This window comes from Vicia villosa, linkage group LG4, assembly GCF_029867415.1.
Source record: "Vicia villosa cultivar HV-30 ecotype Madison, WI linkage group LG4, Vvil1.0, whole genome shotgun sequence".
NCBI lineage: Eukaryota > Viridiplantae > Streptophyta > Magnoliopsida > Fabales > Fabaceae > Vicia > Vicia villosa.
In genome coordinates this window covers 178276971-178299310 of record NC_081183.1, presented here as the reverse complement: position 1 = coordinate 178299310, position 22340 = coordinate 178276971, and the positions used below count along the sequence as shown (strand labels likewise).

At 35.7% G+C, this 22340-nt stretch overlaps 1 pseudogene; it reads right to left on the bottom strand.

The window, feature by feature from the left end:
* Positions 1–512: 512 nt before the first annotated feature.
* The window catches only part of LOC131598399 (protein RAE1-like), a 38823-nt pseudogene continuing 16995 nt past the window's right edge, over positions 513–22340 (bottom strand).

Sequence of the window (22340 nt, the reverse complement as noted above, 5' to 3'; positions counted from 1 at the left end):
GGTAACCATACTTTGATTACTTCCCCTCCTAGAATAGTTACCTCTCCAAATCCAATTATCAACACCACATGATCATCTCTTCCAACTTTTAGTTTCTTCTGTAAATAGAATCCTACAAAACAGTTTAAAAACTAAATTAGTAAATTGTATTTTGTATAAAAATAACAAACACTCAAATAAATAAAGTAGTACCAAATTCAAGTATACACAATTACTGTCAAACTTGAATATTCTAATCACAGATCCAGAGTTTCTAATCAGATACTTCACTCTGTGTAGCTCGGTTACTTTATAATATCCCTTAATTTTGACAACCACCTTCCTTATGTTTCTCTTTGCTTCCGACTTATAAACTTTCCCTCTAAAAGGGCAATCCTCTTTCAGAATAACACCTTTCCTTCGCAAGAAATATAAAACTAGCAATTGAACACCCATGTTTTTTTTAAGTTAGTATTGTTGAGAAGATTGGTTAATAGGTCCTGGTCTTGATATTCCGACACTTTCCTCTAATGTTATCTTGCACATGATTTTAAATGCAGCCGCATAGACAAAAATATTGTAACTTTCTGTATCTCCTGATCCAAGACAGGTGGGAGATATCTACCCCAAGGGTCTGTAACATTTTGCATTACAGAATTCTGCAGTTTAATAACATTTGCATATGATGATGACGAATCTGAATTCTGCACTTCAACATCTGATGATAACATTGCCTGCCTCAAATGAAACAATAGAATAAACTTCAGAGTCCTGAGAAAAATGAGAACTAAACAAGAATAAAATTGGCCATTGGGTGCATTATGATAATTAAAGACAGATGAAAACTAAGATATATCAAAATAAGGAAAGAATTCTGATTTTATTTCTTTTATGTTCTTTCATTTTATCAGTCTAATTAGTTAAATTCAACAATTTAAACACTAGTATGCACATATGTATGGCTTCATGCACAAGTGTACTTGACATGTGAAAACGAAATAAAGAGAGTTCTGATTTTGTTTCTTTTATATTCCTTCATTTTCATCAGTCCAATTAATTTAAATTCAACAATTTAAACACAAATATGCACATATGTATGCCTTCATGCACAAGTGTACCTGTGGCAAGTGCAAGTGCAAATAAATGCAGTTCTTTGTATTAGCTGGATTGTGATTTCACGTGTAAAAGTTTCAGAGCCAAATAAAGTTAATTGATTCCAATACATACAACATGTACATAAAAAGCAAGAAAAGTTATCTTGTCTTTAAGCAAGTTCATACAAAACAGAGCATATGCATAAAACTGACAGGAAAACAAAGCATATTCACAAATGGGATTTAGGCAATTCATATTGTGTTTTAGCTATAACACAATATAAAGATTCATGTATTATTAGATATTCTTAATATTGTTTATTAGACATTCTTAATATTGTTTATTTGGGGGTGGGCATTTAGTGGCTAAATTCATAAATTAGGACTTTTAATTTAGGATATGTTTCAAAAAAATTTATTAATTTGAACTCAAGGACTGAATAGGCATATTTGAGTGCACTTTCAAGTGAACATCACATTAACCCACTCTCAATCACCAGAAAATAAATGAAGACGATAAATGTGATGTTATCACAAAAATTGGCTCATTGATTAGAAAGTAAATAACTACTACAATTTTAAAAGCAGCAATATGAAACATACGGCGTAAGCATATATGGATCCATCATTGTTGAAAGCACCACAAGGTATGGGCAGACCACACCTTTGCATAGCCTACAAAACACATTAAAAATGAAATATCAATAAATACACTACAAGAAAAATGTGATATAGCCACCTAATTTTGCGACGTGATTATCACGTGGCTCAAAAAAGTGAGTTGCGACATGATAATCACATCACTATAAGTTTTTAATATTAAGAAACTAAAACCAACGTTGGCACATGGGGTGTCAGAAATATTATTTTAAAAAAAACATTTGCGAAGTGAAAAACACGTCGCAAACACTAAATAAAAAAAAAGAAATTCAAAACAGGTAAAGTAGACTGACAAAGGGGGAATTTCAAATTTTCATTTTTTTGTTGCGGCGTGTATATCACGTCGCAAGCGTTTTTAGAATACCACGCCAAGTTATCTGTGCAGTCATGCGTGCAGTTGACTGACACGTTTATTACTGTTAGGCTGTTGCGACGTGATTTTCACTTCGCAACCTAGACACGTGAAAATCACGTCGCTAAAATTAATATACCCATTCGCGTACAGCTCCTCTTCCCAGAACCCCCATTTCAATCTTCATCTTCCCCCAAACCCTCTTCCTCTCCTCCCTCTTCAACCCTCCTCCCTCTTCAATCCACCATTTTCAGTCTCAAATTTTGCATACAATCCCCCATTTCCAGGTATGCAATCAATCTTCACTTGTTCTTGTCCATTTTTTTTTTAATTTTTTGCTAATAATCTGATTTTGATTTAATATGTGTAGGTGAAGAATTTTTTATTTTGATTCAACTATAAGAGCTCACTAAATATTGTTCAAGTTCATTGAGGTATCTTTTTTCAATTTTATTTATCTAATTTTATTTTTTTTTTATGTGATTATATGTTATAGGTTAATTTGATATATAATTTATTTTTTGATGTGATTATATGTTATAGTATGTACTATTTATATGTTATAGTATGTATTATTTATAGTATGTATTATTTATTTTTTAATGTGATTATAGGTTAATTTGATATATAATTTATTTTTTGATATATAGTTATTTTTATATGTCATTATTAGTTAATTTATCTAATTAGAAACATATATAGATTTAATAAAAATAGATTTTATGTTATAATTTTTAGAATGTATATATATAATTTATAAGAATAGATTTTAATAAAAATAGATTTTTATATGTGATCATAGCACTTTTCAGCAACTTCTTGATTAATTTTTCAACATAATTATAAATTCATTTTGCTGACAAAGATGATTGATTAACTAGAGGAGGATATGAGTGATGATAAGAAGAAGAACTATCATTTATAAGAATAATTGATAGAGAAGAAATTGATAAAGTGATCGTGTGTGATACAATGTATTGTATAGTTTTAATGTATTTTTTACTTTAATGTATTTTTGACCTTTTAACTTAATTTAAGGTTTTATTTTAGTCTTTTATTTAATAAACCTTACATATTAATCAAATCATTCTTAGTCAAGTTGATTTTTTCGGTTAAATTTTATAAAAAAACATTAAGTTGTGGTTGTGATAAGGTGAGAATTTAAATAGATTTTATGTTATAATTTTTAGAATGTATATATATATATAAACAGAATATTAGGATGTTATTATAATTATAGAATATTAGGATGTTATAACTTTTAGAATGTTATAATTATAGATTTTATAAAAACGAAAAAATATTATATATAATATGTATTATTTTTATAGAATGTATATAACAAACATATCTACGAGTTGGTGTACACTTACTTGGACTCGGAAAATAAAGTTGTCTTGTTTTATTGTGAATGGTATGATCCAACTAGAGGCACAAAAATAGATAGGACATATGGTACTGTTGAGATTCAAATGGACCGGAGGTACAAAGAGTATGACCCTTTCATAATGTCACATATTATTAGGCAAGTTTACTATGTTCCTTATCCTTCATTTGTGCCACTTAAACGAGGGTGGTGTGTTGTCATAAAAACAAAACCAATGGGTCATATTGAATCTGACGATCTAGTGGAAGAAGATCTTGCTTTCCAAGTTGATGAAGTGGAACAAATTAATGATGTGATTGCAGATGAACAAACTACAAGTTTGTCTGATACAATGGTTGAGGGGCATCTAGTTGATTCGTCTATATTGGATGAAGAGCGTGAAGATATTGCATCTGAGGACAATATCACATCAAATAATGAGAATGATGTGGATGACGAGCATGAAGATTTAGAATAATGAATATGTGTTGTTGAAAATGTATTTTTATAATTTCACTTAATGAACTATGTATTGAATGTGTTAATGACAACCAGTTGTTGAGATTATATTTTTATAATTTTACTTAGTGAACCATTTGTTGAATATATTTATATTAATTGTGTAATCTCTATAAATAGGTAAAATGCCACCCCGACCTGATAAAGGTAAGGGTGTAGCTAATAGTGGTAAGAAGAAGCACCAACGCCCACGAGTAGTAGTATGTCAGTCACCTCAGTTGGCCACGTGTCCTCCCCCGCAGAGTCAGGTTAATCGTATGTCCATGGCCAGTACTCAGGGTTTTCTGCCACTACTCTCCTCTATGTATCCATATGACAGTCCGTCTTTTATTACCCCACCACCACCTGGTTACCCATCCTTCCAGCAGACACAGATGCCCCCATCCTTCCAGCAGACACAGGTGCCCCCATCCTTCCAGCAGACACATGTGCCCCCATCCTTCCGGCAGACCGGAGGATTTGGTTTTCCACCTCCCACACAGACTAGTCCCTCATCTTTCCAGCAGACTGGAGGATCTAGTTTTCCACCTCCCACACAGACTGGTCCCACCCCACCATCTTTCCAGCAGACTGGTCGCACCCCACATCCCCCACATGTGCCCCCACAGGATGATGATCAGGCGGAGGATGAGACTGCGGAGGATGAGACTACGGATGATCAGTTGGATGGGAGCGATCTTCGAGGGGATGATGATCCGAGTCAGATTCATATCATTGACGGGAGATTTTTTATTAGGCCCGAAGGAAGCTCGTAAGTTTCTTATTTATCAATTTTTATTTAAGTATACGTTTCCATTTTTTATAACTTTATAATTAATGTTAATTCAATTAATGTTGTTTAGATTCACGCCGAGTCGGACTGCTGCCAAAGTTATAAGTTATATAATTCAACAAAATTATAAAAAACTTATAAAGACTTTTAAAGATGTTAAGGGAGATGATAGCGAACATTGGTTTACGCATTTTCAGGTATACTTAATTTATTGTTTAAGTTATTGTTATTTAAATGACTTTTTCACTACATTTATCTAACTTTTATTTTATCTACTTTTATTGCAGGAAAAATGTGTGTGGGAACCAATGAAAGAGAGACAGATTAAAAAATATTATTATGGTAGAACTGCAAGGCGACTTTCTGACATGCTACAACGTGTTAGAAAGCGTTGGGAACTTCATGGCATCCGTCCCAGTTGGATAGGAGAAGAAATCTTTCGGGAACTTCTTAAATATTGGGAGATGATGAGTTTGCGGCCAAATCTGAAAATGCAAAGAAGATGAGAGCATATGAAAAGGGTGGTTGCCTTAATGCTGTTGGAAGTATAAGCAGTGCTGAGCATGTTCGACGCATGGTAATAATTATTACCACTTCTTAAAGTTATAATTTCAATTAATAATTGATATTATTAATTATAGTTTATTTTGTTATTTAGACTAAGGAATTAAATAGACCACCACTTATGACCGAGCTGGTTGCGAGGACTCGAAAAAAGAAAACAAGAGCTTTTGTTGACAATCATACACAAAAAGCTATGGTAAGTTATTTAAGCTATCAGTATTATTTTTTTAAGCTATCTGTATTATTTGGTTAAGTTGGGTATTATATTTGGTTAAGCTATCGGTATTATTTGGTTAAGTTGGGTATTATATTTGCTTAAGCTATCGGTACTATATTTGGTTAAGCTATCGGTATTATTTGGTTAAGTTGGGTATTATATTTGGTTAAGCTATCCGTATTATATTTGGTTAAGCTATCCGTATTATTTGGTTAAGTTGGGTATTATATTTAGTTAACCTATCGGTATTATTTTTTTAAGTTATCGGTATTTCTGTAAGCGATGAATTGTGATGTATTTGGTGGCGATTGTGAAGTGCCGATAAAGTGTTGATATATATGAATTAAATTGGTGATAAAAGTGCCGATTCTGAACTGATGTAAATGCTTATGTATGGCATAAATGATAATGTATCCTCTGCCGTGTGCATATATATATATATATATATATATATATATATATATATATATATGTGTGTGTGTGTGTGTGTGTGTGTGTGTGTGTGTGTGTGTGTGTGTGTGTGTGTGTGTGTGTGTGTGTGTGTGTGTGTGTGTGTGTGCTTATATGATAATTGATGATATGATCGGCATATCCGAATGAATATTAACCTGATGATGCAAAAAATATTGCAAAGTGGAAACCATGAATATGTGATTCCTTAATTTGTTGATGAAGTTTTATTATTCTGATTTATTAATTAATTCCGACAGGTAGAATTGGGGTGTTATAATTTTCATGTGGCATGTGAGATGTTGTGGCGTGAAAATCATGTGGCAACTAAATTTGTGGCGTGAAATTCATGTGGCAACTAAATTATATTTAACTTTTTTTGTATGTGTAGGATGATTATCAGGCATTGCTTGTACAATTTCTGACTGTTAATCCTCAGTATACTCCAAGACCGGGAGAGCCGCTTCATCCGGATGTGGATTTTTATCTTTGGAGTAAAGTCATTGGCGGCAAGGGGCCTAACGGGTGTTTTTTTGGTGGTGGAAATTTGGTAGGCACCTTGAGACCTGATGATAGAACTCTATATCAAAGAGTTCTCGACGGGGAAGGAGGCTCACGTCCTGTAATTTTAACAGATGAACAGAGAGAAACCCTAAGACAATTGGCGGTAAATGAGGTGAGGCGTGAGGCGGCGGAACGTGAAGCGGCACTGAAAGCCCAAATGGAGGCCCAAATGATGGCAATGCGGAATGATCATCAGCGGGAAATGGAGGTCATGGCGAAAAGACAATCGGATATGGAAGCACAAATGCGACAATTTATGCAATCTTTTAGTGGAAACCAAAATATGGGGGGTTTGTTATACCCCGAAATTTGCCCGCATCTTTTTTCAAGAAAACTCCAATCTGAAAATTAAGAGTCTCATATAATCATGGATTTTTATTTCAACAAATATCCTGACATATGAAATACTTAGTTTTTAGAATTTTTCTTATACAGTAATTTGGCTTGCAGTTGAATTTATTCTTACGCAAACGCCAAATACTGTTTATTACTTCACACATGCTATTTATTTATTTACAGATAAATAGTACTGACACAATTGGTACAGAGTTAAAATCTTTTTGCAGGCGCAGAATCAGGAAACTCAGACTGTACTGGTAACAAGTAGATTATTATTATCTTTTGTTTCCCACTAATTTTTGTACTATATTCCATTATTTTCAAAAATCTTTTCAAATCTCTTTTTCAAAAATCAAATCCTAACTTTATTCTCTACATCTCTCTTTTTCCCAACACTATCATACACTTTCTTTCAAATCTTACTTCCACTCAAATTTTCCTTTTGTACGGAATCACATCATTCCCCAACGTCTCTATCCTTCTTTCCACTCTATAAATACCTCTCATTTTTTCATAAAAATATCACATCAAATTCTAATTCATCTCTCAAATTTCTACTTCATAATCCATCCTTTCTTCTTCCCCGACAAAATGGCGAAGCGGTGGCAAACGTGTTTTCTTATGGTCATCACCATTGCTACGGTGATCATGTCTTTCTTCTGTCTACATAGCCCGGAACACTGTGGACCTGGGATGCTTATGCTCCCAATCATCTACATGTTACTATTTGTAGCATGGGTTATCAATCGTCATTCTTAAAATTTGCCGTATTTCTTATTTCTTAAATGTACCATTTATTCGTACTATTCAATATAGTATGTAATATTTGTACTGTCAGTATTAAATGTTGTACTATTTGTCATAATATTGCTTAATTACTCAGATAATATTTTGTGTGTTTTCTGCCAGTCAAATATTCATTTTTTCTGTGCATTAAATGATTTTCAGGGTTATTATCGGTAATTTTGCCCGCATACAGTAAATATTAGTTATTTATTATGTCTGTGTTTTTTTAACAAGTCATGTAAATAAACTTTCATTTTTCACATAAAACAAAAAACAAAAACAACAAAAAAAAAAGAAAATTAACTTTGACTGTTGATTTTTCACTCTAACTGCTACGTCAATACCTGAACAGTCAGTTGACAGCCAAACTGCTGGCAGTATAATTCTCAGTGTTTTGTACCATCAATCAAATCAATCTTTTACAATTCAAAATTCCAAGATTTTTGTTCTAGAATTCTTCTGAATATCACGCGATTAGCAGAGACTCAACACTGCACAAAAATCAGGTACGCTTAACTGTCTCCTACACAAACAGTCCCTGACTAGGGTTTTATTGTTTTTACAGGAGAAACAAGTTTTTGATACCTCAAATGGATTTCATGCACATCCGTATATCTCAAAGTACCATCATACAAATTTTCAAACTTCAATTCACACAGACGCACCGTCAGCAGCTCAAACAGTCAACAGACGACCCGTTTGACCAAAAAGTCAACAGACAGTCAAAAATGAAATTTTTTGTCAAAGTCCATATTTTGTCAAAGGATTCATCATTTGATCATTGGATGATCATAATTCATCAAGGAAAGATCAAAAATCAACAAAACCCTAAGATTCAAAATTAGGGTTTTTGCCTGAAAAGTCAACTCAACTTTGACTGGTCATAACTCTCTCATCCTTCATCCAAAAAATTCAAACCAAAGCTCATTTTGAAGGAAATTCAATTATCTTTCAAATGCAATTGATCCCATGGTCATTGCATTCACCATTTGAAAAATATGACCAAAGACATTACAGGTCATTTTCAAAGTCAACAAAAAGACACTTTTTTCAAAAGGACACACAAAGAGCATCAAAAATCATTTTGACATGAGACCAAAGACATTGGTTAGAGGACTCTTTGAGGTTTCCAAAAAGTGCAAGAACTCCTTCATATGACAAAAATTGAGGGATTTACACCTTGTTGAAGTTGGCTAAATTTTGGAAAATGCATAAAACCAACATTGCTCAAAAATGCATTTTTTCCAAATGGGGCCAAGTTTTCATGGTTCAAACATCATTACCATAATATTATGGGCCTCCCACGACCAAGACAAGGCCCACTCCATTTTTTATTCATTTTTGGTTTAATTTTATCACATATAAGATTAAATTAAAAAAGAAAAATGGATGGATAAAGAATAGCTTACAAACCAAGCATGACTCATCAAGAGAATCATTCAACTCTACCCCAAGCCAAGTACAAACAGAAGGAGGGTGGAAAATCAAGCCATGGTGGCTTAAATGCAAAGCTACTCATGTTGAAAAAGTCAAGATTCCACAAAGCTAATGAATGCTTCTTAGCTTCACTTCCAAGCAGCTCTTGGCCTATAAAAGAGCTATCATACTTCAGCAATCAAGGAGACACGAGTTCATAGCCAGTAGAATGCTTGTAACATATTTGTAACAACTTGAATTTTTCAAAGAAATTTAAAATTCGAATTTTAATTTCTAGCTCGTTTCAGTTCAAACTAAACACTTAAATACAATCCTCAATCATCATTGAACATATCCCAATCAGTTTCAAGCCTTGAAGCACTCAGAATCATCCATTATACCTCACGGTTTGTTCAAACTAAAACCAACTTATATCTCATAACACACGCATATCTAGCAAGATGTAGATATATATTTGAACTTAGTGTGGTGTGTAGATCGTTTCTGGAAGTTTAATTGAGCTTTGGATGCTTGTATACGAATCTACCATTTTAGGGTTTTCCAGCTCAAATTTAGGGTTTTTAGTTAGAGCCAAAATCAGAACAAATTAAGAGCATGGTTGAATTCAGTGGAACAAGACGAATCGAATGGACATATCGCGCCAAATTTCTTTTCAGGTTTACCCCTATTCGCTATTTTGCAGGTCTGAAGCTCATCAATTACAGCGCTTTTTTCATAAAAGCGCTATTAAAGGTCCTGGCGAGAGGTTGAAGACGATGAGGTGTCCTCACCTCATTGGACAGCACGCGCGCGTTTTTTTTAAATTAACCTTTGGTTTCAGTGTTTGCAGGCGTGTCACAAGTCGTGGACCCTCACAATCTGAGCCATCAGATCTCATTTATTAATTCATCCAATGCATCAGAATGAAGCCCTATACCATGGACTTTATTTAAATACCACACTGGATCATTAATTATATATTTCTATTTTTATTTTAATTTCTTTGCAAAATTAATTAAAAATAGTTTCAAAAATCCAAAAAATACACAAAAAATATTTTTAAGTTTCTAAAATAATATTTTATTTTCTGAAATAAAAATATTTTATAATTTCAATATTTTGCATAATTAATTAGTATATATTTATATATTTGCTTTTTAATTATTCTAACCAATCAAAAAATCATAAAAAAATTGTTCTTTATATAAAATATTGTTTATATATTATAGACTAATTTTGTACATATTTTGAATAATTTTCTCTTTAAGTTTTAATTATTTGTATAATTATTTGTATAATTATGTATTAATTAGCTTAATCAATTTCAAATCAATTTCAAATCAATTTCAAAAATTCCAAAAAAATTAGTTTTGTTTTAAAATTAATTGACAAATATTTTGTACATATTTTAAACTTAATTTCTAGGTTTAAATCTATTTTCATCTTTTTTCTTCATTTTAATTTAATTAATCATGCATTAATTATAATTAAAATCAATCATAAAAAATCCAAAAATATGCCTTTTATTTTTCTTGCAATTTAAATTCCTAGATAAATGTATAGGATGTCAAAATCATGTAAATAGGCTTAGTTTACATTTCCTGCACAATCGATGTAATAGCGTAGATTTACTTTCCGCACTTTACATTTCCGCATTTTAATTTCCAGCAAATATAAACTGCGTGTATGTCAAAGATAAAATTGAACCGTTAGATCACTAACTTCAAAGATAAAATATCTGAATCCAATCACAATCACACTTGCACCTTTTAAGGTAATCCCTTCTCATTCTTTTCAAAATCAAAGTCAAAATTCTACTGTTTCGAGTACAAAATCGAACCTTTTGTTTGTATCCGGTGAAAGGATAGATTTTTAAAGGAAATAGGATAAAGACCTTACAACTCAGGGTAGACCTCCTAGTTTGCTTGCTCAAATCAAAACAAACAAAATTCTCATACACTGTTGTTTTTCAAAACAAAACTTTCCAAAAAGACAATATTTTGTATACATCCAAACACGGATCATTACGAAGTTAACGTTCTTTTCAAAACATCTTTCGAAAGATAAACAAACATTTTGTATACATCCGCACAAGGATCATTACAAATTCAATTTACAAAGGTATTTGAAACCACATATGAGCATTCTAAAGCAATTGAAAAGTGATCGAAAAACAAGTGAGCTAAGCAAACTTAAGAGCCCATGGATAACCATGGATACAAAGGGTGCTAACACCTTCCCTTTGTATAACCTACCCCCTTACCCAGAATTTCTTAAAGGTCTTTTTTCTGTTTCTTTTATAAACCTTTCCTTAATTGGATAAAATAAAAGGTCGGTGGCGACTCTGTGAATTTTCAAAAATGCGAAAGCATAAGCGATAAAAAAGAGTCAGTTCACGTATCTCTCCCGCTCAGAGGTATGGCCCGAAAAACGGAGGTCCACAGAACTGGCGACTCTGCTGGGGAATCACTTTCAAAAAACAAAATGTTTTCTAAAGGGGTTACCTTAAGAGAATAGATTACTTCGATGTTTTCAATTGTTTGACTTGATTGCTCTATTTTTCAAAGGTTTGTTTGGGTATTTTGCTTGTGTGAAAGATTCTAACCCGAATCTCGAGATACCTTAAGTATATGACAATAGACCAAGGAAACTGTATGGCATGTACCGATACGGTTGATCTGGTAGTCATCGTTAGTGCGATACTTTGGTTTATACTGATGTCCCTTGAAAACGATCAAGGAGTATATTAGGCTTCCGAAATGTCATTAAACACTAATTTGTCTTAGAACCTTTTTAGTTGAACTTGACTTATGGCCTATTAAGTGGCTAGCTTTGAAATTGATCGAAGTTAGTTATCCTCGAGGAATATTTTGATCGGCCGCTCGAGCGCCGTATTGAGATGTTACTTCCAAGGATCATAGAACCCGAATACTATTCTAGGACAGGTTTTAACCAACTCAACTTCAGTGGGGAGGGTATCACCTATCAGCTCCATGCAAGCCTTTAAACCTAAGGCTATTGTTTGATTTGTTTTTGTGTGCCACATGTTTGCATCATAAGCATATCATTTTCTCACAAAACACTTCAAGGATCAAAGAGTTTACCTTTGTTTTTGCAGGTAATGGCTCCCGCCAACCGAGATTACATCCGAATCAACATCTCAACGGTACCATCTGAACTAAAAGACTTAGTATCAGAATTCCCCAGGAATGTTCAATTCACCGAAAGGCATGGTCACCTACTCCATTTGGTTACCTCAAAATTTGAAGAAGACATGATGCGGGTCCTGTTCCAGTTCTTTGACCCTGAACATCATTGCTTTACCTTTCTTGATTACCAGTTAGTACCCACTTTGGAAGAATTCTCTGAACTAATTGGATTGCCTGTTCGAAATCAATTACCTTTCACTGGTTTAGAAAGGATTCCAAAACCTGAAGTCATTGCTGCTGCTTTACATCTGCGAAAATCAGAAATCAAGTCCAATTGGGAAACAAAGAGTGGAGTTAAGGGTTTGCTTGCCAAGTTCTTATTGGAAAAGGCTCGACTACTGCTAGAAAACAAAAGTTATCCAGCTTTTGAGGAGGTTATGGCCCTTTTGATCTATGGGTTGGTTTTTGTTAGAACAAGATTTGTTCTTATCAATTATCTTAGTTTTGATGATAACAATAATATGAATTTTGCTTAAGATAATATGGTACTCTAATCCAATGCAATTTCCCTTTCAGGAAATATATATAAAGAGTACGCATAATTCAGCGCTCAGAAGTTGTGTCTCAAATGGTTCAGCATGCAACATCAGAACATGGTCTGGCAAGACATCAGAAGATGGTCGAAGCAGAATCAGAACATGGCATCAGAAGAACATGAGATCAGAAGCACTGAAGATCAGAAGATGGTATCACGCTCAGAAGCACTTCAAGGTCAGAAGATCAGAAGATGCTATGCACCAAGCTGTTTGACTCTGATGATATTCAAACGTCGTATTCACAAACATCAGATCAGAAGGAAGTACAGGTGGCAGACTACGCTGACTGACAAAAGGAACGTTAAAGCTACTAAAGGCAACGTCAGTAGACACAGCGTGAACAAGGCTCGAGGTAGTTGACAAAAGCGTATAACATTAAATGCAATGCTGTACGGAACACGCAAAGCATTAAATGCACTCAACGGTCATCTTCTCAACGCCTATAAATATGAAGTTCTGATGAGAAGCAAGGTTTACCAATTCTTAACAACTCTGAACGAAAATAAACTTGCTGAAACGCTATTCAATCAAAGCTCAGAATCTTCATCAACTCACTACATTGCTGTTGTAATATCTTAGTGAGATTAAGCTTAAACGATAAGAGAAATATCACAGTTTGTGATTATAGCTTTTAAGAAGCATTTGTAAACTCTTGAATAGATTACATTAAGTTGTAAGGAACTAGAGTGATCGTGTGATCAGTATACTCTAGGAAGTCTTAGCAGTTGGCTGAGCAGTTTGTAACTAGAGTGATCAGGTTGATCAGTAGACTCTAGAAAAGTCTTAGAAGTTGTCTAAGCAGTTGTTCCTGGAGTGATCAAGTTGTGATCAGAATACTCTAGAAGACTTAGTCGTGGACTAAGTGGAAAACCATTGTAATCCGTGCGATTAGTGGATTAAATCCTCAGGTTGAGGTAAATCATCTCTGCGGGGGTGGACTGGAGTAGCTTCGTTAACAGCGAACCAGGATAAAAATAATTGTGCAATTTATTTTTATCGTCCAAGATTTAAAGTCACACTTATTCAATCCCCCCCTTTCTAAGTGTTTTTCTATCCTTCAATTGGCATCAGAGCGCCGGTTCTAAGGTGCAAGCACTTAACCGTGTTTAGAAAAGATTCAGGAAGAGAAAAACGCTTCAGTAAAAGATGGTTGATGAAAGTGAAAAGACTACACCTACACCTGCATCTACATCTGGCTCTGCTGAGCAATACAACGATAACAATGGTTATACTAGACCGCCGGTATTTGATGGTGAAAACTTTGAATACTGGAAAGATAAACTGGAAAGTTACTTTCTGGGTCTAGATGGTGATCTATGGGATCTTCTGATGGATGGTTACAAACATCCTGTAAATGCCAGAGGCGTAAAGCTCACAAGGCAAGAAATGGATGATGATCAGAAAAAGCTTTTCAGGAATCATCATAAATGCAGAACTGTTTTGCTGAATGATATCTCTCATGCTGAGTATGAGAAGATATCTAACAGGGAAACGGCCTATGATATATATGAATCCTTGAAAATGACTCATGAAGGAAATGCTCAAGTCAAGGAGACAAAAGCTCTTGCCTTAATCCAGAAGTATGAAGCCTTCAAGATGGAGGATGATGAAGACATTGAAAAGATGTTTTCGAGATTTCAAACTCTGACTGCTGGATTGAGAGTTCTTGACAAAGGATACACCAAGGCTGATCATGTGAAGAAGATCATCAGAAGCTTACCCAGAAGATGGGGTCCTATGGTGACTGCATTCAAGATTGCAAAGAATCTGAATGAAGTTTCTCTGGAAGAGCTGATCAGTGCCTTGAGAAGCCATGAGATTGAGCTGGATGCAAATGAGCCTCAAAAGAAAGGTAAATCTATTGCATTAAAATCTAATATCAAGAAATGCACTAACGCGTTTCAGGCCAAAGAAGAAGATCCTGAAGAATCAGAATCTGAAGAAGAAGATGAACTGTCCTTGATCTCCAGAAGGCTAAATCAACTCTGGAAGACCAAGCAAAGGAAGTTCAGAGGCTTCAGAAGTTCAAAGAAATTTGAACGTGGAGAATCTTCTGATGATAGAAGATTTGACAAGAAGAAAGTCATGTGCTATGAATGCAATGAGCCTGGACACTACAAGAATGAATGTCCAAATCTTCAGAAGGAAAGTCCCAAGAAAAAGTTTCATAAGAAAAAAAGTCTTATGGCAACCTGGGATGAGTCAGAAGATGATTCAGAAGATGAGCAGGCCAACTGTGCGCTGATGGCGACAGAAGATGACGGATCAGAATCTACATCAGAATCAGATTCTGAAGAGGTATTTTCTGAACTTACTAGAGATGAGTTAGTTTCCGGTCTAACTGAACTTCTGGAACTCAAGTCTCAGATTAGTCTCAAATACAAAAAGCTGAAAAAGCAATTTGAATTTGAAACAAAGAAGCTTGAGTTGGAGAATTCTGAATTAAAAGAAAAACTCTTAAAATTATCCAATAATGTTGGATCCCCTTCTGATTCAGAAAAATCCACTCCTAGTCTAAACCATATTCTGAAAGAATATGATTTAAGTTTCAGGAAGTTCTTATCTAGAAGTATTGGCAGAATTCAGCTAGCTTCTATGATATATGCTGTGTCTGGAAACAAAAGAGTCGGCATTGGTTTTGAGGGTGAAACCCCATACAAACTTGAACCTGTTGATGAAATGAAAATCACATACAAGCCATTGTATGATCAGTTCAAGTATGGCCACTCTCATGATATTAGGCACACTTCACATGCACAAAGTTTTCACATAACACACACCAAGAAGCATGTGACACAACCCAGGAAATATCATGAAACTCATATTAAAAATTATCATGCTGTTCCTCTTATTGCTTATAATGTCAAACCCAAGTTCAATCAGAACTTGAGAAAATCTAACAAGAAAGGACCCAAGAAGATGTGGGTACCAAAGAAAAAGATTATTTCTTTTGCAGATTCTCTTGATAACAAAGAAGACAACATTCAACATGACATGACACCTGGACTCAAGTTGCTCTCAACACTTGAAGGGAAGAAAGATTGTCTTCCAAGTTCTGGTTCTTAAATCTGTTGAAGAAACTATGTTTGTAGGAATTCAGAAAAGAAGCTTATTAGTCTTGGAACCATCTATGATGTTTGCCTCTAAGGCTTTGATGTTTCTTTCTTGAGTATTCTGAATGCTCTAAATGCTACAGAATATACAACATTGAAACATTGATTGTGGACAAATCAATAAACATCTGTTTTGATGATAAACTTGTTTCTGATGAATCAAAGAGCTTAAGAATTTCTGCAGATACAGTTTTGTCTTATCAGAAGCTGCAGAACAAAGAAGTGAACCTCCAGAAGCTGTGTACATCAGAAGTAATGGATCAGAAGATCATTCAGACTTATATCAGCACACTTCAGAAGGAGTATTTCCAGAAGAGAAATTAGATCATTTCAGAAGCAGTAATCAGAATTTGAAGGCGTAAAATCTCTCTGATATTTACAGCTGTCATCTATTATCTGATGATGAACACGTGTCTGTACGGTTTGTACAAAACGTGCAAGTGAAAAGACACCGACCTAGGTAACTGTATTAAATCATTTCATTTACTGTGTTCTCTCTCCTAATGTCATTTCTCATTAAATGCATAATGATTTCTTTTTAAATCTTTTAAATAACCCGCTTCATCTTCATTCCCACTTTTTCTCTCTTTCTCTCTTTTTTGTGCATTCACCTCGTTGCATCTCTCTTCAAACCCTAGTTCTTGATTTGATCTCAAAGCATTATCATAATGAATCCATCTTCTCGTTCATCAATCTCTAAAGATAGTATCACTTCCACACAGAACCGTTTAAGCAAAAATGATGCTCCGTTGAAAACATGCTTAATACCCACGAAAGAACTGGAAGTTCTATGTGAATCGGCTGTGGACGTCAACAACCTTAAAGCAAATGGCTTTCAGTGTGATGCAAGAATCTTTGAGCAAGGATGGTCTAAATATCTTGATAGATTGGTTGGTCCAATTTATCCTGAACTTGTAAAGGAGTTTTGGGTACATGCAACAGTTACCCCAACTGCCATCATTTCATTCGTGCTAGGGCATGAAGTGACTATCACTGAGAAACTCATCAGAAAGCTGTACAATCTTGATGATGAAGAAGGTTGGTCTGAGTTTCAACCCCATACAGTTGACTGGACTTTAGTTGAAAAACAAATCTCTACGGTTGTTGGAACTGATTCTCATTTTACGGGCAACTTAAAGCCTTTTTATAAAGTATGGGCTGAGATTATTCTGGGTTCTCTTCACCATAGAAAAAAGATGCGCTGCTCCTCCTACATCAGTCCGACTCACAAGTATACTCTTTTCTGCATTGGAAAAAAGATAGAGATCAACATCTCTCATATTCTATTTGAGAATCTGAAAACCTCTATCTTTGATTCAAGAGAAGATGAAAGGGCGAAGTACCCTCATATTCCAAGAACAACCATTCCTTTCGGAAGGATGATTTCAGACATTCTGATTGAAAGCAAAGTGGTGGACTCCATCAGAAATTGTAATGCCTCGCATTTTCTTGGAGTAACTCAAGGTCCCATCTTCAATGGTGTTGATCTGTTCGGACTGGAAGTCATTAAGAATGTACCTGTTATGTGCACAAGCTTTCCTGACATTCTGTCAAGAAGAATTGCTGTTGAAGGATTCATATCTTTGTATCATAAAGAACTTGATCAAGTTGTCAAGTTTTACTTGGAAGATTGTGTGAGGAAGCAATCAGACGTTGATCCTGCTTGGATCCGTGGCAGAGTACTTCCATCCAAAGATGATATTCTGAAGAAGGATAAAAAGGAACGTCAGGCAAGGCTAAAAAGAAAGGCACAAGAAAATGAGGCTGAGAGAGCCAAGAAGTTGAGGGTCACCTATGATCCTGACAAGGTGGACTCTAAAGAACGAAGAGATAAAAGGATCAGAGATTCCTTTCGCAGAACCAGATCTTCTTCTTCTTCTGTACAAATCTCCAGAAATGTCTTTACTCCACCTCCTTCTGTCCCTAAACCATCTTTCCAATCACCTCCATCTGAACCAAAAGTAAACTTCACTCTACCAAATCCTTCTCCATCATCCTCCTCCTCTCCCATTCTAAACCCCACACCTTTAAGTATTCTTCCCCCAACTCCTTCTGATAAATCTCTCTCACCAATTCCCTTTACAAACACTCCATCCTCGTCTCAATCCATCATTTCTGATATTCCATCCTCATCAATCATTCTCTCAGATATCCCTTCTTCCTCATCCACCGTACTTCCAACTTCTATATCTCATCCCTTACCTATCGAAAATTCCGAACCTTACTGTCTTCTCTATCCTGACTACAAATTCACCTTCAATCCGCCTGAACCTGAACCCTATACCTTCCTGGAACTTTTCAGACTTGAGGTGATTAGCAGTCTAGACCTTCTGAAGGATGCATTCCTAAATGGTCTGGATGATGTTTCTACAAGAAATCTCTAGAGAAGATTTCGCAAGGATTTTCAAGTAGAAGCAATAGCAGTACAGAAAAGACTAGTGGCTGCTGCCCCTGGTTACCCTGGTTACCTTCTGGAGGGAGATAATGGTATATACTACCATCCTCTCAGAAATTGTGTTGCTGCTGAGGAGAAGCCCTTTGTGGATGAGATGGAACAGTTGAGACTGGCTGCTGCAATGGAAGCAAACCCATGCAGGGACATGGTTATCTGGATTCCTGATTATCCTGTTCTGCTAGGAGATTTCAAGACTCTCTTTGACTATCTGAGGGAAAACCCGTCTGAGAAAGATCCAAACTTGGTCATTCCAGAAGTTGTTGACCCACCAGAAGTTGAAGGTCCTTCTGCTCCAAGGAATCTAGCTGCCATTCTTCAGGCACTTGAGAATGGAGACTCGGAAATTCCTGCTGCAGAATATGGTGATGCTTCTATGCAAGAAGCAGATGCTGAAGATCATGTTGCTGAATCAGACCCTGTTGAGGATATCCCAGCAAATGATACTTCTATGGAAGCTGCAGATCAAGTTGTCATTCCTGTGGATCAAAGCTGTGAAGCTTCTTCTGATGAACCTTCTCGTCTTGCAAAAACGCTAGAAGAAATTCAGAGGAGACAGGATGAGCAAAGCTCACTCAATGATCAGTATAGCGCTTTCATGGTGAGGCAAGAAGGACACAACAATATGGTTCAAGAGATGCTGACCAAGATCTTGTCAAGACTAGGGCCATCTTAGATTGAGTCTGTGTTGTTTCTTTCTTCTCGTTGCATCTGTCTTTGTGCATCTGATCTTTCTTATCTTCATGTACTTCTGTACCTGCTGGTTGAACTTCAATGAAATCATCTTCTTCCTTCGTGTGTTTCGTTTTGTTTGTCTCTGAATCTTTTTTGCTTTTTGATGATACGACAAAAAGGGGGAGAAGATAAATGATAAATGATTTGATTAAATCTATCAGTTGCTGGGTAAAGAGGCTCCCATACATTCACTAACAAGAACTGCAAGTTCTATATGGTTTAAGTGTTTTGCAGGTACAGAGAAGTGAAGTGAATCTTCAGAAGCAAACACTAGAAGCAAAACCATAAGAAGCGTTATTCTGTAAAAGGAATAAGCTCTTGGAAACTGAAGCAAGCTGAGTGCTGTCAAGCTTCAGGAATCAGAAGCACGATCAGAAGCACTGATAATAGAATTTGAATATCATTGTCTATCCTGTTCTGACAAAATTCTATTTGCTCTGATACATATAATGTTATGGCTCTGATACATTATTTGCTCTGATACATTATTTCAGCCTATATGGCTCTGATACATATAATGTGTTCAAACATACATTTTATGTTCTAACTCGTTCATGCTGACTTTTGTCGTTTAGTTTTTGTTCTGTAACATTTCAGGATGTAGAGATGCTCTGATGATGCTCTGGTACATTCAACAATGTTCTGATACAAATCTAGCATGAAGTGATGATTGGTAGACATTCAAAGTTCTGAAGCTATCCGAGGGAAGCAGAAATCAGAAGATGTGAATGTTCTAAAAGATCCAGAAAACTCAAGTTCTGAAGCTGTCCTGAATGGAAGCAGAAATCAGAAGCTGTGAATGTTCTGAAGATCAAAGAAATTCAAGTTCTGAAGCTGTCCTGAATGGAAGCAGAAGTCAGAAGCTGTGAATGTTCTGAAGATCAAAGAAATTCAAGTTCTGAAGCTGTCCACGATGGAAGCAGGAATCAGAAGCTGTGAGTGTTCTAAGGATCTAAAGAAATTCAAGTTCTGAAGCTGTCCAATGGAAGCAGAAGTCAGAAGCTATGAATTCTCTAAAGGCAGAAGCTTATATGATCGTCTCTACCGAAATAATCAGGGAAGTCTTTTATCAAAGTTCTTCGAGTATTTATTTCAGGGGGAGATTATTTATCTCAGGGGGAGATTGTTAATCTCAGGGGGAGACATATTCATATGCTTATGCTATAGCTGTGTAATTTGTCTTTTGCCGTCTACTCTTTCTGATCGCAAATTCATATCATTTATATATGTTTTTGTCATCATCAAAAAGGGGGAGATTGTTAGAACAAGATTTGTTCTTATCAATTATCTTAGTTTTGATGATAACAATAATATGAATTTTGCTTAAGATAATATGGTACTCTAATCCAATGCAATTTCCCTTTCAGGAAATATATATAAAGAGTACGCATAATTCAGCGCTCAGAAGTTGTGTCTCAAATGGTTCAGCATGCAACATCAGAACATGGTCTGGCAAGACATCAGAAGATGGTCGAAGCAGAATCAGAACATGGCATCAGAAGAACATGAGATCAGAAGCACTGAAGATCAGAAGATGGTATCACGCTCAGAAGCACTTCAAGGTCAGAAGATCAGAAGATGCTATGCACCAAGCTGTTTGACTCTGATGATATTCAAACGTCGTATTCACAAACATCAGATCAGAAGGAAGTACAGGTGGCAGACTACGCTGACTGACAAAAGGAACGTTAAAGCTACTAAAGGCAACGTCAGTAGACACAGCGTGAACAAGGCTCGAGGTAGTTGACAAAAGCGTATAACATTAAATGCAATGCTGTACGGAACACGCAAAGCATTAAATGCACTCAACGGTCATCTTCTCAACGCCTATAAATATGAAGTTCTGATGAGAAGCAAGGTTTACCAATTCTTAACAACTCTGAACGAAAATAAACTTGCTGAAACGCTATTCAATCAAAGCTCAGAATCTTCATCAACTCACTACATTGCTGTTGTAATATCTTAGTGAGATTAAGCTTAAACGATAAGAGAAATATCACAGTTTGTGATTATAGCTTTTAAGAAGCATTTGTAAACTCTTGAATAGATTACATTAAGTTGTAAGGAACTAGAGTGATCGTGTGATCAGTATACTCTAGGAAGTCTTAGCAGTTGGCTGAGCAGTTTGTAACTAGAGTGATCAGGTTGATCAGTAGACTCTAGAAAAGTCTTAGAAGTTGTCTAAGCAGTTGTTCCTGGAGTGATCAAGTTGTGATCAGAATACTCTAGAAGACTTAGTCGTGGACTAAGTGGAAAACCATTGTAATCCGTGCGATTAGTGGATTAAATCCTCAGGTTGAGGTAAATCATCTCTGCGGGGGTGGACTGGAGTAGCTTCGTTAACAGCGAACCAGGATAAAAATAATTGTGCAATTTATTTTTATCGTCCAAGATTTAAAGTCACACTTATTCAATCCCCCCCTTTCTAAGTGTTTTTCTATCCTTCAATTTTATTCCCAAATCCCGACCAGTTCATAAGTGTACACATCATCAACCTTTTCCTAATCCGTAACCCGGGGTACCAACATTGCTGGGAGACATTCTACATTCTCTACACACTCGTACCATGAAGAAACGAGGAACTCTCATGTGCTGTATACCACTACTGGCTAGGTGGTTTACATTTCATCTTCCCGATCAATGTTGAGAAATGAACAAAGAATGCAATGGTCTCGCAGGATTATGTCTTTGTCTCATTCAGATATCCGGTGGAACAACTTCTTTCAAAGAGACATTACTATCATTGATCATTGTGGAGAGTGCCCTAATGTACCACTCCTTGGCATCAAAGGAGGCATCACTTACAATCCCTCTTTAGCTCTACGCCAATTCGGATATGCAAGGAGCAACGGTCCTCATGACATGATTATCCGTGGCATTGTGTTTGATTACGAGAATGATTCTCATAGACACCGACGAAGGTTCATACATGCATGGGATAGTGTCTATAGAATAGAAAGCAAAACTTTGGGGCAATGGAATTCTATCCCTATGGAACCTTACCTCAGATGGGTCCGCACTCATGCTCAGAAACTCATTATGCCATATCCCGCTATTCTACCTGTGACTATTGAGCCAAAGGTCGAAGGAGACGAACCCCAAGTTATTCTACACCCGGATATGCCAACTGACCTAGAAGAGTTGCAAAAATCTTGGGTTCAACTAAAAGAGGAAAGAGACACCTTCAAAGCACACTGTCAAGACTATGAGAGAAGGA